We start from the raw sequence: 16,207 nt of genomic DNA on the forward strand, positions 1-16,207 counted from the left end.
ACCTAAATTTTGAATCATAGTTTTAGGTTCACCGTAAAAGTAAGAAGCACATAGATGTTTCCCTTTTGTGTCTCCCTTGACCTGTTGCTTAGCCCCTCGGATTGTAATGTCTCCCACCAGAGAGCTACCTTTCCTACAGTTGACTCACCTACACAGACATATCCTTATAACCTATAGTCCAGTTTGCTCTGGGTATTGTACATTCTTTTGGGGTTGGCCATATTTTCTGTGACAGGTGTAATCAGTATGGTAAAGTCTGGTATTGCAAAGATTCACTACCATGAAAACCTTCTGGGCTTCATTCATTTCCATGCCCTCTCTCCTTAGCCCTCCTCCCTCTACCCTCCCATGCTTAGCTCATCCTGTCACCGTCTCCTTAGGTTTCCTCTTACCAGAATGTGCTTAGTAGGAATCACAGAGTTTATGCAGTCTTCTCTGAGGGGCTTTGTTCACTTAGTAACATGATTTACGTTTCCTCCATATCCTTTCTTGCATTGGTAACCCATCTCTTTTTAGCACCAACTGATACGCCATTGTCTGGATGTGACAAAATTGCATTACCCATTAACCTGCTGAAAGACTCTTGCTTGCTTTCAGGGTTTGTCCATTAGGAGCAAAGCTGCTCTAAATATCATGTGCCATGTTTGGGTGTGTGTAAGTGTATGTATCTTCTACTCTTGGGTAAACTCCAAGGGCATGGATGTTGGACCATATGGTCAGAATGGGTTTATCTTTGCAGCACAGTAGCAAACTGCAACTTACAATGTGGCTGGGCTGTTTTGCATCCCCACCTGCCATGCGGGAGTGTTTCTTTTGCTTCACATTGTCACCACCTCTTGGTGTTAGTGTCCAATATTTTGGTCATTCTGACAGCTTCTAGTTGCTTAAGTTTTCATTTCTCTGACTACATATCATGTGGAGCCTCTCTACATATGCTTTCTACCATCTGTGTATCTTCTTTGCTGAGGTGTTTGTTAATTAATTTGTTTTGTCTTTTAATTAGTTTTTTTTCCTTATTTTTGAGATTTAAGGGGATTTTGGGGGTATATTTTTTATAAGGCTCTTTTTAGATATATCTTTTGCAAGTATATTCTCCAAGTATAAGAAGCTTGCCTTCTTATTCTGTTGACATTGCATGTCATGGAGGAGAATTTTTTTTCCATTGTTTTTTTTTTCATAAATGAAATCAAACCTGCCCATGAATTTCTTTCATGGATCATGCCTGTGGTGCTCAAAATTAAAAAAAAAAACCTGCAAACAAAGTAATTTAGCATTTCTTATTGTTCCCTTATAGAAGTTATATGGTTTTACCTCTTAAAATTGAGGTTTGTGGTCCACCTTTTTTTTTTTTTTGTGCATAGTGTAAAAATTTTGTCTAGAAGTTTTTGTTGTTCCATCACCACATCCTGAAGAGACTACTTTTCACCTCTGGGTAACTTCTGTTCCTATTTCAAAGAGCAGTTGACTGGGTTTGAGGAGGGCTTCTTCTGGGCTCTGTGGTGTTTTTTCAACAAATGTGTCTCTTCTTTCATAAGTGCCACACGTCCTGTGAAGTCTAATATATCAGTCCTCCAGCTTTGCCCTTTTTCAGCACTGCGTTAGCTGCTCTGGGTCTTTAACCACACTGTATAACATTTTGAATAAGAACTATGTTAATGTTCATAAACTAACTTGCTGCCACCTTGATTTTTAACTGTATGGAATCTGGAGGTCGCTTTGGGAAGAAGTGACTTCTTGGTCAGCTTTGGTCTTTCTAATAAAGTCTACTCATGCACTTATTTTAATTTCCTTTAATTTCTTTTACTTTCCACTCATTTCTTTCATCAGATGTTCATAATTTCCTCATATAGATTTGTGGCTATTTTGTTGCATATATGCTTACTTTTGTATATAGAGGGTTGAGCATGTAAATATACTTGGCTGCATGTACAACTTCCTTTTCTCCATGGCTGGAAACTAATTAACCTATAAGAACCTTGAATCCTGCCAGTTTATTATAATTACAGATTACTTCCAGAAGTATTTACTGATCAATCTTTGGCTTTTCCTACCAAGACAGTTAGGACATCTGCAAACAAAGAGTATTTCATTTGCTCTGCCTCATACATTTAATTTCATTTTCTAGTACTCTTGCCTTAGCTGAGATTTCTGGTGCAGTGTTAAATGGAAATGGTGAGAGATGGTGATTTGTTTCATGGGCAACTTTTAAGCTTCTCATTCTTGAATATGGTAGCTATGGGTGTTTTGTGCTAGACATTTATGACATTATGAATTTAAGTTAATTCCTAGTTCAGCTAGTCTTGTATAATCAATAGGTGTTGGGTTGGTGACATGTCTTTTCTACACTGCTCTGATCATATGAAATTTCCTTTCAATCTGTTGAAGTGGTATTATTTCACCTCAGAAATTTGAAGAGGCATACCTAGGATGACTGCTAATTCATCACAGAGGACTTTTCATCTGGGTTTACAAGAGGCATTTTTGTGTTGTTTTCATTTCCAAGAATCTTTTCAGCTATTTGTAGCAGGACAGTGCCGGACTAATAGGAAAACACAGCAGTTACACTCTGTGCTTTATATTCTGATAGATATAGTGGAAAGTTTATCATTTCTACTTTAAATGTTTGGTGGAATTTTCTGGTAATCTCTTGAAGCCTTGGGGACTTCTTCATTTGGATCACTATTAATTATTAATTTAATTTGTTTAATAGATATAGGCTTATGAAGCCTTTTTCTTCCTGTGTGACAGATTTTTTTCTATCAAGGAACTGATCTGTCTCTTATAGGCTGTTAAATATGTGAGCATAAAGTTGTTCACGTGTTACTTTATTGTTCTTTTCATGTCCATGCAATCTGTAGCTGAGTTTCTTATTACAATTGTGATATTAATATTTAGGGTCTTATCATGTTTTTTCATATCCAGGTTACAGTCTCAAATATTTTATTAATCTTTCAAGGAAATATCATTCGTTTTGCTGATTATTCTCTAGAAACCTCCTGATTCCACTTTATTGATAACTGCTCAAATGTTCTTTTCTTTTCTCTCCGTACTTTTTTCCTCTCTTTTTAGTTTCCTAATAGGGACACTATGAGTGATTTTAGATCATTGTCTGTTTTCCTTTTTACATCTGCACCTCTGGCACATGGAAGTTCAAGTCTTAGGGGTTGTATCAGTGCTTCGGTTACAAGCTCATACCACAGCCGTGGCAGCTCTGGGCCTGAAATTGATTATGTCACCTCTCTCATAACTTATGTCAATGCTGCGTCATTAAGCAACTAAGCAAGGCTGGAAATCAAACCTGCATCCTCAAAGACACCACGGGGGCCTTAATGCGAACCTAGCCACAATAGGAACTCCCAGATTTTTCTTTTCTTATACCTGCATTCAATGCTATAAATGTCTCTTGAAGTATTGATTTCACCACATATAGCAAGTAAAAATATAAATGTAGGTTTTTTACAATATTTCTTCAGTTTCTACTGTAGAGCAAAGAGGCCAGCCACACAACACACCCATTTTATTTTTGCCTTTATTGTCATGACTTTAGGTGGTGGGTAAAACAAGATGTTGCTGTGATTGACGTCAAAGATCATTTTGCCTATGCTTTCCTCTAGGAGTTTTATGGTATCTGGCGTTATATGTAGGTCTCTAATCCATCCTGAGTTTACTTTTATGTGTGGCTTTCGAAGGTGTTCTATTTTCTTTCTCTTAAATTGTTGCCCAGATTTCCTAGCACCATTTATTGAAGAGACTACCTTTTCTCCACTCTATGTTCTTGACTCCTTTGTGACAGATGAGTGGATCATAGATTCTTGGGTTTCTTTCTGGGTTTCCAAACCTAGTCCATAGATCTATATTTCTGTTTGTGGGCTTGTGCCATACTGGTTTGATTATTGTGTCTTGGAAGCATACTCTGAAATCAGGCAGCCTGATTCTGCTAGTTCCATTTTTTTTCTTTTCAATGCTACAATGGCTATTTGAGATCTTGTGTGGTTCCATGCAAATTTTTTAATTTTTTTCTAGTTCTGTGAAGAATATAACTTGCAGTTAGATAGGGATTGCATTGAAGCGTATTATATGTAGTAGTCTCATTTTGACTGTATTGATTTTTCCCATCTAAGAGCAGGGTATATGTTGTAGACCACTGGACTGCTGAACTCTGTAGAATGCAAACTTGGGGATGTTCCCCTTGTGGCTCAGCAGAAATGAATCTGACTGGGAAACGAGGGTGGGATTTGATCCCTGGCCTCACTCAGTTGGTAAAGCCTCTGACATTGCTGTGATCTGTGGTGTACATCACAGATGCAGCTCAGATCTGGTATTGCTGGGGCTCTGGCATAGGCTGGCAGCTATAGCTCTGATTAGACTCCTAGCCTGGGAACCTCCATATGGCATGGGTGTGGCCCTAAAAAGACAAAAGACAAAAAAGAAAGAAAGAAAGAAAGCAAACATGGTACATGCAAAAGCATGAGAAGCCAAGGAATGCTTGAGGTTGCACATCCCTATAAGCATGCTTGCCAGCACAGAGTTCTAAAGTGAAGGGTCTCTTCTCAAAATAAAATAAGGGTTTCATATGGTAACTGTTTTTTTTTTTTTTCCTTAGGCAACTGGCCTATGTCCTAGATGTATACACCTGGGAGTTTTATTGCTAGTAGTCTCCTTAAATGTCACTAAGGAATAGCTTTGACACTCCCTATGCCTGCTTTTGCTCACAAACCAAAACACATCATTTTCCCTAATAAAAGGTCTTTAGGCTAAAGCATAGGGGCCTTTGGTCAGAGAAACAGAGTGCCTCCTGGTTCCCCACTTTTAGAATGCAAAAGAGTCTCCCGTGTTTTAAATGCCTTGCAGTCCCTCTTGAATGATCTCCACTTGACCTGCAGTGCAGGACAAAGCAGAATGGTGCCAAATATGGGTCTGGAAGAAAAGGCCTCTTATGAACTGTAACAAGAGTAAAAAGTTCTTCCATGAGCAGAGGAAAAGCAAAGGTCTCCCAAGAGCAGGAAGAATTAAACTTCAGACAGCAAAGTGGGTAGCCTTGCACTGGATGGAGTTGCGACCATGAGTTGACAAGTAGAAACTATGCACCAGGATAACAATGGGACAGACTCAATCACAAGGACTTCAACATAATATTCAGTTGCTTGAATGCATGTTTAAAGAGTCTGGGGCTTCAGTAACAGAGACAAAGCTAGAGGAATTGTTAAAAAGTGTGATAAATTATAACCCTTGGTCTCCAGGTGAGGGAACTATAGACACAGAATGTCGGGATCCTTTGGGGAAAATTTAAAGCAAGCCCATCAGTCTTGGGCTTCTCTTTCTATTTCTTTGTTTGTTGGTTTTTTTCCACATGGGGACTTGTAAGGCATGTTTTGGAACCCTTGATGGAACATAAAGAGAGCCCGTATCTTCTGCTTCATCTTCCCCTCCGACGAATCCCTTTCTTGATGAGAGTTTAAATAAACACTTAGCTGTCAAAGCAGCACTAACTCCTCTTCAATCAGCTCTAACATCTGCCAGTCTAGAAGATCATGCATATTTAGCAGGCCCTATAAATATTATCCCTGATGCTAAAGTCCCTGGGAAGAGATATTGATTCACACCCTTTTGGATTTTAAGGTTCATAAGGCTTTATTTGTTAGTGTAACACAGAATGGAGGTACAGCTTCCCTTAGTATGAGCATGGTAAGAAGCATGTGGATTCCCCCATTACTCTGGTTGGGGCATAGGCCAGAAGTTACAACTCTTATTTCACCCCACGCTTGGGAATTGCCATATGTTATGGGTGTGACCCTGAAGACCAGCAAACAAACAAACAAATGAACAAACCAAAACAGAGCTGATAATATGCTGTCTGGAAGAGATTCCCCTTAGGACAAAAGAGTCATAAAGATTGGAAATTAGGGGATGTTAAAAGATATTTCATATGAATGGAAAAGACAGAAAAGCAGGACTTGCAACACTCAGATCAGACAAAATAGACTCCAAAACAAAGGCCATAAAGAAAGACAAAGAAGGACATGGTCTAAGGACAAAAGGGTCCTTTCAAGAAGAGAATATTTATGCATCAGTAGGTATGCCCCTGATATCAGTGCACCCAAACACAGAAAACAAATACTAAAAAACATACAAGGAGAAATTGATTAGAATGCAATAAGAGTAGGAGGCTCACTTCTATGGACAGATACTCTAGAGAGGAAATCAATAAACCAAGAATACTCAATGACACTATAGGAAAAATAGACTTGGTGTTCCAGTTGTAGGTCAGTGGAAAGGAATCAAACTAGTATCCATGAGGATGCAGGATCCATCCCTGGCTTTGCTCAGTGGGTTCCGAATCTGGCATTACCATTAGCTGTGATTGAAGTGTAGGGCAGCAGTACCAGGTGGACTGGACCCCTAACCTGGGAACCTCCATACACAGCAAGTGTGGCCGTAAAAATACAAGAAAAAAAAAGAAGAAAGGAAAGCTTATTTGACCTTTACAGGGCATTACATAGACAAAAAATCAGAATAAATATTCTTTCCATGTGGTGATGGAACATTCTCAAGGATTGACCACATACTGGGGCACAAAACTAACCTCAACAAATGCAAGAGTCTAGAAATGATTCCAAGTGTCTGTTCTGACCACAATGGCATGGAACTAGAAATCAACCAGAGGAAAACAAATGAGAAAAAATCGGACTACATGAAGGCCTAACAACATGCTACTAAGAAACCAATGGATCAATGAAGAAATCAAAAGGGAAATTCAGCAATACCTTGAGAAAAATGATAATGAAAACACGGCCATTTCCCATCTAATGAATGCCACAAAAGCAGACCTCAGAGAGAAGTAAATAATAATAGACGCCCTGCTGAAACAAAGATGAAGAATATGAAATCATCATGTAACTGACCATCTAAAAGATTTAGAAAAAGAGGAATGTAGAGTTCCCATCATGGCTTACCTGAAAGGAAGCTGACTGGCAACAATGAGGTCACCCGTTTGAAACCTGGCCTCGCTCAGTTGGATAATATATTGAGTTTTTGCCAAGAGCTGTGGTGAAGGTCGCAGATGTGGCTCAGAGCTGGCTTTGCTGTGGCATAGTCTTGTGGGCACAGCTCTGGTTTGACCCCCAGCTGGGTACCTCCATATGAGGTGAGGGTGGCCCTCAAACAACACATATATGCCAAAGAGGAATAAACCAAATCTAAAGTCAGCAGGAAGTAGGAAATCACACTGATCAGACTGGAAATCTATAAAACTTGGATGCAAAATAAATAAATAAATAAATAAATAAATAAATAAATAAATAAATAAATAAATAAATAAATAAAGGAAAAATCAATGAATCCAAGTCCTCGCTCTTTGAAAGACTAAAGAAAATTGACAAACCTCTGGGAAGACTCACCAACAAGAGGAAAAAAACAACTGAAGTAAACAAAATGAAAAAATGAAATAGGCAGTATCCGAGTGGATACTGCAAAAATACAAAAAAAGAGAGGAAGAGAATACTAGGAATGTTTCTATCCCAACAAAATTGAAAAACAAGAAGAAATGGACAACTTTCTGGAGACATGCAACCCACCAAAACTGAATCAAGAGAAATTAATTGAACAGACAGATAAATAGAAATGGAATTGAATGTGGTGAAAAACAAAACAAACAATCAAACAAAACCAGAAAAAGAACAATCCCTACAAACAGAAGCCCAGGACCAGATGACTTCACAGGTAAATTCTACTGACATGCAAAGAAAAACACATCCACCTTAATTTATTTTCCAAAATACTGATGAAGGTACACTCCTAAAGTCATTGTGGGAAGCCACCATCCCCCTAAAACAAAATCCTAGAAAAAGATACCACCAAAGAAGAAAATTATAGGCCAATGCATTTGATGAATATAGACACAAACATTCTCAACAAAATTTTAGTCAACCAAATCCAGCAACATACAAACAACGACCATACAGCATGACCAAATGGAATTCTCATCCCAAGTCCACAAGTATGGTCCAGAATACACAAATCAAAAAGCATCATACACCACATTAAGAAAAGAAAAGCCAAAAACCATATGATCACCTCTGTAGATGCAGAAAAACCATTTGACAAAGTCCAACATCCATTCACGATAAAAAACTTTTACCAAAGCAGGTATAGAGAGAACATATCTTCACATAATAAAACCAAGTTATAGCAAAACCACAGCCAATATAATGCTAAACACAGAAAAGCTGAAGGCCTTCACAATAAAATCTGGAACCTGATGAGCCTGCCCACTGACAACTTTCAGTCCTAGCCACATAAATGAGACAAACAAAAAAAGAAAATGTATTCAACCTGGAAGAGAAGAATTCCCATTGTCACTGTTTGCAGATGACATGATACAATATGTAGAATATCCTAAGGACTCCACACAAACACTCACTCAAACTGATCAATCAATTCAGCAAAGTAGCACAATACCAGGTTAACATTCAGAAATTGGTTACATTCTGTATACAAAAAGTGAAATACTAGCAAAGGAATATAAAAATAAAATATCATTTAAAATCACATAGTAATATTTAAATTTAAACCCCTAACAATAAACATGACCGAGGTGGGGAAAGACTTGTATGCTGAGAACCATAAAACATTCACCCAGGAATTTACAGAGATTTCAGTGAAAGGTAAAGATACTTTCTGCTACTTGACTGGCAAAATTAACATCATTAATACTACCCATGTAATCTACAGAATCGTTGCAATCCCTATCCCATTTCCCATGACATTTGTCGCAGAACAAGAACAAACAATCCAAAAATAGATATGGAGCCATTGAAGGCCCAGAATTACCAAAGCAATTCTGAGGAACCATAACCAAGCCAGAGGCAGAGCTCTCCAGACTTCAGGCACTACTACCACAGCCACTGTCCTCAAGAGAGTGTGGTACTGGTACCAAAATAGACAAACAGACCAATGGCATGGAAGGGACCCATGGAAATAAACCCAGACACCTATGGTCAGTTCGTCTTTAACAAAGGAAGCAAGAATCTGGCAAAAAGACAGGGTCTTCAGCAAGTGGTGCTGGGGAAACAGGACAGCTGCATGTAAACCAATGAAACTAGAACACACCCTCACACCAAGCACAAAAATAAACTCAACATGGCTTAAAGACTTAAACATAGCTGAAGTCACCATAAAACTCCTAAACGACAACACAGGCAAAACAACAACCATGCAAATGTTTCCTTAGTTCAGACACCCAAAGCAATGGAAATCGAAACAAAAATAAATCTGTGGCATTTTAAAATATAAAACCAAATTTATAAGCTTTTGGCCCAGCAAAGGAAATCATTAAAAAAAAAAAAGAAAGAAAAAAAAAAAAGGCAAGCTACACAGTGGGAGCAGATGATGTAAATAAGCAGGGTTTAATCTCCAAAATACACAAACATGGAAAACTCAATAGAAAAAAAATTACAGTGGCAGAAGAGTTGAATAGATATTTCTCCAAAGAGAGACAGATGGTCAACAGGCAAAGAGAGACAGATGGTCAACAGGAACATAAAAATATTTTTGACATCATTTATTATTTGGGAAATGCAAATCAAACTACTATGAGGTCCCATTTCACCCTGGTCAGAATGGCATCAGTAACACGTCAACAAAAAACAAAGGCTGGAGACGGTGTGGAGAAAAGGGTACACTCCTTCACTGTTTGTAGGAATGTTAATTGGTACAACCCCTATGGAAACCAGAATGGAGGTACCTCAGAAAACCTAATAGAGAACTACTTACCACACGATACATCTATCCCACTCTGGGGCAAATATCGAGACAACCAAACATGCCTTGAAAACCATGCATACACCCCCATGTTCACTGAAGCACTATTGACAATAGCCAAGACTAGGAAACCAACTAAAAGTCCATCAACAGATGAATGGATAGAGAGGATGTGGTACATGGAGTTCCCATCATGGCTCAGTGATTAACAACCCTGCCTAGGATCCATGGGAATGTGGGTTCAATCACTGGCCTTGCTCAGTGGGTTAAGGATCCAGCATTGCCATGAGCTGTGGTGTATGTCACAGACAAGGCTCGGGTGCGGAGTAGCTGTGGCTGGGGCATAGGCTGGCAGCTACAACTCTGATTTGACCCCCTAGCCTGAAACCTCCCTATGTCTCAGGTGCTGGCCTAAAGAGACAAAAGACATCAATAACTGCTGCAGGTCAACAGGAGATCCTGAAAGAGGGGCTGTGCAGCAAATCAAACACAAGAGACTCTCTTACATTTCAAAAGCAGGGGACCAGGAGGCACTCTGTTCCACTGAAGAAAGGTCCCTAGGCTTTAGCCCACAAGACTTTTATTAGGGAAAGTGACCTGATTAGCTTCGTGAGCAAACGCAGTCATGGGGAGGGTCAAAGCTATCTCTTAGTGAGATTTAGGGAGATGACTAGTAATAAAAGTCACAGGTGTATACCTCTAGGATACAGTGCAGCTGCCTAAAGGAGAGCATAGTTAATGTATAAGCCCCTTATTTTATTTTGACAGGAGACCCTGCACTTTAGATCTCTGGCTTGGCAGACATGCTTATTGGGCTTTTACCATCACAGGCCTTCCTGGGCTTATCCTGCTTTTGCAAGTAGCAAGTTTGCTTCCTGCAGAGTTCAGCAGTTCAGTGGTCTCCAACATCTTCCCCCTTTTTATTTAGTCTTTGCCTAAGAATAGGCATAGCTACCTTTTGATTGCAGAGTGTCCATTTGGTTTCTATGGATCAATCTGTTTCTGCAGACTGCACAAACAAGAAAAAAATATAAAGATGGTGTCAGACCAATAATAAAGGAAATGTTTGGATTTTCCAAACAGTTGCAAGGATCTAAAGCCTGGAACTGTGCTGAGATAATTTTAATAACCTGATCCTTGCAGTTTCCAATTGCATAGAACTGAATCATTGCAGGTGTTTTTGTAAAGCCAAAAAATCTAGGGCAGCATGATGTTCACCACAGGCTCCCAGAACATGAGCCTTCATTTTTCCCAATTGGAAAGGCTGTTATTACATTAAAGAGCTATGGTAAAGGAAGTAGTTATAGTATAATGACAGGGAAATCTATTCGTATGTGTGTACATTCCAATTACATACCATCCAAAAAAATTGCATCTTCTAAATGATCCAATTCATCTCAGAAGGACAGGCCTACGGGATCTTGCTCATGCCATGATTGTGACGAGTTTTGAACAAGATTATTTACAAAAGTATGGGTTTTGAACCTCCTGAGACAGGGCTGTAGCTGCCTTAGCTACTGAAGCATTATTCCAATAATAGTATATACAGCACCCCAAAATTAAACGAAGCATTCTTTTTCCTCTATAGAGGATCTTTTGAAATATATTATGTAAAATAGGGAATGTGGTGTTTTGTTCTCAGGATTCAGGGAAATTTAGAGGTAGCCAGATTGCAGTAGGTTGATACATAATCATAACAGATGGATGCCTGTTATATTGTTAACACAATGATGTAAATAACAATTTGTGCATTGAATATGACATATTGGAGGACTGGAATTAAAAGAGACCTGTATCTCTTTTCCTCCCATAAGCACAACAAGCAGCAAAAGCCCATGTCTGAACCAAGCTAGAAAGAATAAGGGAGGTATCCAAAGGTACCAAATGATCACCTTTGTTTATCACAAGTGTAATTTGCAGCCTTTAGGGAAACCCTTTGTAGCGCTGTGGCTGATTTCCATTGAGAATTTTGCAGGGGCCCTTTCCAAATTTTAGCTCTGGGCCAGCCAATCCCAAAGCATGCCGATGTATTTGCAAGCTAGAATTTGTCTGAAAGCCTCCTTTCCATTTTCTCTACCTAAGAATTTTACTCTCAGCGTATCCAAATTCTCTGTTAGGTCTCCAATTTATAAGCCTACTGTTTTGAAGAGAAAAAACTTGAGGTATATGAGTTATGCAATCATCCCATTCTTTTTCTCCATGTATCCAGGAAAGGGCTTGTTTGCAAAGCTTTTTGGGGGTCTTAGTATATTTGTGGTCAGGACACATGCTTCTAGAATATTTTCTTGGCCTCTTTGCTTCTCTTTTCTATGCTGTAAACTCCATCTAGTCCTGCTTTACTTTACCCCATGTTCCTGCTTGAAAATCAGTTGCCATGCTGCCAAATAACTTAGGTGTAAGGACAAAGACCAAAAGGCATAAATTTGTCATGTGGCCAGCTGAAAGGGGACACAAGGCATTGGCCTAGGCATGCCAGACTGGTGCAGGCTCACATGCCATTTACACAGCATGATAAGTCCCATCAACATAAGAGAAAGAGGAAGCTCATGGCCCCGGGGGGTTACTAGCTGTCAGTCATTAGCAGAAAATTCATCAGCAAGGAGAAGGAAGTGAAAACCTAGGCAAGCTGGGGTGCCCCAGAGAGGCATGCCCTCTGCAGAACCACCATGATGATTCTCTAGAAGCTATGTAATGCCAAGATTCCTCAAATGCTAATGATTGCTAATTGCCTAAAGCTCAAGGTAAAAGCTTAACCAGCTACCAGCTGTGTGATTTTTAAATAATAAAAAACTTCAAAATAATAAAAAAGAACATATCCTGAACCTACAACCCCCACCTCACTTGATGTACTTCCAAAGAGTACAGTAAAAGCAGTGCGGTTTCTTGAGGTGGTGCTCTTGGTCTCTGAGACCTTGAGTCATCCAGGGTTCCCTCCGTTAACTAAGATAAATGTCTCTGTGTCTTGCTTTATATTAATTTCTTCTTAAGTTTCACTGTGCCCATTCTTCAGCCCTCACGTGCTGAGCTGGTCTCATCAAGTGCTGCCCAACTTGGGGCTTGAAGAATGAAGGGCCATGACAGCAGTGGAGTTTCATTCCCTGGAAGTGCTGTGGAGCCCTGAGAGGAAGGGAAGAATTTTGCATGGAAAAGCTAAAGAAATCCTGAGGGTAAGTCCCCTCGCTCAGGTATTTATGGGGTAACATGGGAAATAATGTAATTGCAGGGAAGTGTTGTCCTTACATTTGTCTGTTAGGGCAACTCCTTAAAGGAGGGGGTGCAAAAACAAGTGAAAGTAAGCTTTTGGGACTTTTTCAGACTAGTAAGAAACATTGTGTTTGATTTCCTGTTAGGAACACTAGATTTAAAAATATGGGCAAAGTAGGAATGGAACTTAAGATATGGCTTGATAAGGGTGCTCTGATCCCAGGGTCCATTTGGAGTACTTGGAGCTTAATGAAATCAGGGTTAGAACCTCTACAGACTACAGAGAACTTAGAGGAGGAAGAGAAAAGGAGGTTACGCCTGTTTTGAGGAACCTAAATATGCCATCCCTGAACAAGATTTTGATAGAGAATCTTTGGATCCTGAGCCTTTGGCTCCAATTTTTTTATGTTGATATTCTCCAGGTGCCTCCTATAAGGAGTGAGGTGTGGAGGACTCATCAAGCCTCTCCTTCTTGTCAGGTTGTAAGGAAAATGAGCATTATCCCTGAGCACCATCTATCAGCCATTCAACAGGGAATTTTACAAGATTGAAGGGAAGGCTATTAGGAGGCTACACAACTAGCCCTTCCAGTAACTGTCAGGGAGGCAATGGTTCCAGAGGCTGATCCAATCAATGCTGATGGCGTTTATGAGTTCATTCATGAGCCCTTCTTGTTAAAACTCATTAAGTATTAAAACAGGCCATTCAAAACTATGGTGTTAATTCTCTCTTTACAAAAGGAATCAGGTAGGGAGTAGCTGAAGGAAATCATGTGATTCCTTCTGATTGGCATCATTTAACCCATGCTATGCTGCCACCTAGTGAGTGTTTGAAGTTTGAGTCTGGGTGGCAAGATCATGCCCAGATTCCTGCTAGTCATAATCAGGCTTGAAATGTTCCAATTACAACGGAACAATTGTTAGGGGTTGGTCCTTGGAGTAATCTTCAGGCTCAAGTGAGAATGAAGGATTTGGCTATTGAGCAGATTAGACAATGTTGCTTACCAGCATGGGGTAGAATTGAATCTAAGGGTCAAAGAAATACTTCTTTTCAAAACATCCTACATGGCCCTAAGGAACCTTATACTGAATTTCTAGCTCATGTTCAAGAAGCATGAAAATGACAAATTACTCACTCTGAGGTGCATGATACTATTTCACAAATGTGAGCATATGAAAATGCAAACACTGATCTCAAAACAGCCATAGGATTTTTAAAAGGAAAAGCTAACCTTGCCCAATATATTAAAGCCTGTCAGGGAGTGCGGAGGCAGTCCTTTAAGGCCCCAATGCTAGCCCAAGCAGTGGCTAATTAAATGTTGATAAACATTTTTTTCAGAAAAATGTTTTAATTGTGGCAAGACAGGACATACTGAAAAAACAATGTCAGGAGCCTGACCTTCCTTTCACAGAGTTTTGTCAGCTTCTAGTAACAATAATAAGCAGCCCGGACTATGTCCAAGATGTAAGGAAGGAAATTATTGGGTGAATCAGTGCCAGTGCATCTTTCATATGGATGGAACACCCTTGTCAAGAAACTCCTCCTGGGCAAGCTTCCAGCCCCATCAATCAAGGAAGCTTCCCCTAATCAGAACCAGAGCCAAACTCTCAACCAAGGAGGCAGGATTCCCTGGGACTATGCTCAGCAGGAATGTTCAACATCACAATAGGTCTCCATGGTTTCTCCTTTCTAGGGAAACTCCTACTTCTATTACAACTGAATTGGTAACACTATTATCAGTGGATACTGTAGGCTTTATAGCAGGAAGGCCAGGGCTAACAGAACAAGGGGGTTGTGTTCCCAGTAGGCTATTGGGTATTATAGGGGATGATAGAGAACAGGTGATGGTTTCCACGATGGTTCCATGGAAAAGTCAAAAAGGGGATTGGATTGCTCCCATTCTAATTCTAACTAAAGTACACAAGGGGAAAGAGAGGAATAGTTTTAGACAAAAGGGTCTCAATACCACAGGAGGGCCAGGAGTGTTTTTTATCAGAACAGGTCCTAGTGGAAGGACACACTTGTCAAATTATCATAAAGCAGGAGTCTCTGAAAGGGCTTTTTGACACGATGCTATATATAGACAAGCCCAAAAGGCTCAAACCAAAGTTACCAACAAATTCAGGAGAGTAGCAGGATATAAGATTCACATTCAGAAATCAATCGCATTTCTGTATACTCAAAATGAACGTTTTGAAAAGGAATACAAAAGCACACTTCGTTTTAAAACTGCACCTCCAAAAACCAAATACCTGGGAATACACCTGCCCGAGGAGGCTAAGGACCTATGTCCTGAGTGGTATAAAACATTAATCAAGGAAACTAAAGAAGATGAAAAGAAATGGAAAGGTACTCCATGCTCCTGGGTTGGAAAAATTAGCATTGTAAGAATGGCCATACTACCCAAAGCGATCTACAGATTCAATGCAATCCCTATGAAATTACCAATGCCAATTTTCACAAAACAAGAACAAACAATCCACGAATTTATAGGCAACCACAAATGACCCAGAATTGCCCAAGCAAAACAGGAGGTGTAACTCTCCCAGAACCCAAGCCATTTAAAAAGCCACAGTCATCAAGACAATGTGTTCCTGGTACCATTATGGACAGACAGACCAATGGATCAGAATAGGTAACCCAGAAATAAACCCTGACACCTCTGGTCAATTAATCTTTGACAAAGGAGGCAAGAACATAAAATGAGAAAGAGACAGTCTATTCAGCAAGAATTCCTGGGAATCATAGAAGCTACAAGGGAATCAGTGCAACTAGAACACGCCCACACACCATGGACTGAAATAAACTCAAAATGGCTGAAAGACCTGGATGTAAGACAAGACACCATAAAACTCCTGGAAGAGAATATAGGCAAAAGAGTCTCCGTCCTCAACCTTATGAGTATTTTCTCAGGTAAGTCTCCCGAAGCAACAGAAATAAAAGCAAAAATAAAGCAGTGGGACCTATTCAAGCTTTTGCACAGTAAAGGACACCACAACGAAAACAAAAAGACAACTGGCTGAATGGGAGAATATAGTTTCAGGTGATGCAGCTAACAAGGGCTTAGTCTCTAAAATATACAAACAACTCATCCAATTCAACCGGAAAAAGCCCACAACCCAATGGACAAATGGGCAAGAGACCTGAATAGACATTTCTCCAAGCAAGATATGCACATGGCCAACAAGCACTTGAATGAATGCTCAACATCCCTTACTGGTAGAGAAATGCAAATCAAAAACTA

At 39.7% G+C, this 16,207-nt stretch overlaps 1 protein-coding gene across 1 annotated transcript in view; it reads left to right on the forward strand.

Annotated features, from left to right (window-relative positions):
* LOC146394372 (heat shock transcription factor, Y-linked-like) overlaps nt 1–16,207 on the forward strand; it is a 455,151-nt gene that overhangs the window by 155,092 nt on the left and 283,852 nt on the right. The gene's annotated exons all lie outside the window — the stretch shown is intronic.

This window comes from Sus scrofa, chromosome Y (genome assembly GCF_054392235.1).
Source record: "Sus scrofa isolate SSC_HxYL_T2T_F1_AM1 chromosome Y, Sscrofa_HxYL_maternal_Yorkshire_Landrace_v2.0, whole genome shotgun sequence".
Lineage (NCBI taxonomy): Eukaryota > Metazoa > Chordata > Mammalia > Artiodactyla > Suidae > Sus > Sus scrofa.